At 49.4% G+C, this 2,500-nt stretch overlaps 1 protein-coding gene across 3 annotated transcripts in view; it reads right to left on the reverse strand.

Annotated features, from left to right (window-relative positions):
- ntng2a (netrin g2a) overlaps positions 1–2,500 on the reverse strand; it is a 44,678-nt gene that overhangs the window by 18,827 nt on the left and 23,351 nt on the right. The gene's annotated exons all lie outside the window — the stretch shown is intronic.

The following is a 2,500-nucleotide window of genomic DNA, read 5'->3' on the forward strand; positions in this document are numbered from 1 at the left end:
GATTGGGAAGTAGAAGCATTCTTCACTGAGCGCTGTTTCGCAACACTGGACTTCAAATGTAAGGAAAAACGGCAGTCCAGTCGCAGTCAAACTTTGGGTTTTATTAGCGGTGTAGGTTTGTTGGTATAAAGCATAAGAGCATAAGTAAAAGAACAACACAGGAATCTGAAAACCGAGAAGCTGTAAGCGTTACGTCCTTATCGAAGATGGCACGTGACTTTGTCCAATCCAACGGAACAGACGGAACAGGTAAAGTAATTGAACGTAATTGATTGTGCAGCGCTGATCCAGTGTGTCTCGCGGGGTGGCTCAAAAGCGCTCATGCTTACTGCGTTCCCGTGCCGACACTCTCATCTTGCTCTGCTCCAGACAGGACGGATAGCGCTGTATAATTGATGTAGTGGGCTTTTATTCAGTTCCATCTACTTTAATTAAGTCTGTTTTTTCTTTCCCTTCAAAAACCTCTGGAACCGCCCTCTGGAGACCTGGAAGCCATAATTAAAACTGGGTGTCAATCACGGTGTCATTCCGGGGCTCCTCTGGGACGGCGCTCCTATCAAGGCTCCATCATGAGATATGAATCGGAGCCAGCTCCTGTCCCTTCTCCGAACGCCGCCTTCAGGGAGCACCGGGATGGAGCCCGGGACTCCCAGATTTCAGGAAGGCGTGAATCATTTGTAGCACGCGGAGGCCCGTGACCAATTTCTGACCCGGTCCACAGCATGCACGCTGCGATGCCATTCGCCGGCCGCACCAATTAGAATCTTACAGTCCTCGGCTTTCCAGGGCACTTGCTACGGACAGACACCCCTGCGAATCTGTAAGTCTTTGAAATCGTAGCATTTTGTGCAGATGTTTACAGCGCCTGACATGCATTAGAAACATACTGACCAGTTTTAACTCAGCAACATACATCCATAAAATAAGGAAATGATTCCTGCATGATTTAAAATCTGTGACTAATCAAAGATGGTAATCTGCAACAGGAAATGCATCCTGTCTAAAAGCGTCTCGCCTACCCAGAAACGAACCTGCTTGTGAATCGCCCTTACCACACGTTTAAGTGATGCATCTCATGTCAGGTAAGACTGCAGGCGTCCCGGGAAGCGGCCGCACTATAAAGGATTCAATCACTGCTTTGACAGCAGGGAAAATGCCCTGATAGAAGAAACCTGTCTGCTTTGACAATGGAATAAATGCCTGCTGGCGTTTAGTAAATGCGCTTGGGTAGTGGGGGAGAAAGGCGCATGCAATATTCCTACCGATCTGCACGATTGGTATGCGCCGCTGCTGTCATGAATATTCCAAATTATTGACACCTCACGGAAAAAAAAGTGCAAGCTGGACAGTATAGGTGCCTGATTAAAGCCCAAGGACAGGGGGACAGAGGTCCGTCTGCAAAGGGCAACCAGCTCACGACGCGCTGCTGTGTGTGAGAGCACAACGCACACACACTTATGCACGCGTATATGCTCGCTCTCACACTCATACACACACACATTACCTGCGTTTGCATTCTCCCAGTCCTATACACATACCCAAAGACACAGCAGGGAGCTGTCCTCTATCTTTCCAGACTGGACTTTGTCCGGGAAACAGTGGCAGCTGTGTCCAGACTCGACGTGTCAGGAGTACCCCCGAGGGGCCCAGGAAAGGCCCTGGTGAGCTCTGGGACTAATGGACGGAAGCAGAGAGACGCTGAGGACAGAGAGCGCACCAGTGAGCACGTGGGGAAAGGAAATGGCTGAATAGAGCGGAGCTGCCAAGCAGAGCGGCTTCCTTGGTCCAGCTGCGCGTTAAGACATCCAGCAGCCCTGGTGGTGACGTGTCTCAGCCAACTTTGGTGATATCGACCTCAGGTCAGCACACCTGAGCGCCAGTCTGCAGTCAGGCTCGGGTTTGTTTGGCTGTGACGTCCTTGAGCGTGTCTGGCTCATCAGGCACAGGTAGATGGCCTTACTGAGTGCTCGCAGATCAGTGTACCACTATGTACTGGAACAACAAAAGCTAACCTGTCCAAGTCTAGCCCTTATTTAAGAAGTCTGATTCCTACTTAGATTTGCTGTAGGTAACAAAGGCTTGACTTCAACAGATATATCTGTTTGTTTGTGTGTGTGTGTGTGTGTGTGTGTGTGTTTCACTTTTATATGCTACATGTGTGACAGGGTCTCCAGGATTGGGCTTCATGATCATAGTCTTCATAGTGGCCTTGTCATTAGCAATATCTGTCACCATCTTAGCCTTTCCTCATTCTGATTGGATTTGTAGTCATCTTTCCACTGGACTCCCTAATATGTGTGTGTGTGTGTGTGTGTGTGTGTGTGTGTGTCTGTGTGGTGTGTGTGTGCACATGTACATATGCCTATATGCATGCGTGTGCGTGTGTGTGTGTGCGTATGTGTGTGTGCGTGTGTGTGTGCGTGTGTATATATGTGTGCGTGCGTGTGTGTGCACCAGCACTACAGCATTCAAAACACAGCACAGCCAGTTCCTCCCGAGG

Source organism: Electrophorus electricus, chromosome 23 (assembly GCF_013358815.1).
Source record: "Electrophorus electricus isolate fEleEle1 chromosome 23, fEleEle1.pri, whole genome shotgun sequence".
Lineage (NCBI taxonomy): Eukaryota > Metazoa > Chordata > Actinopteri > Gymnotiformes > Gymnotidae > Electrophorus > Electrophorus electricus.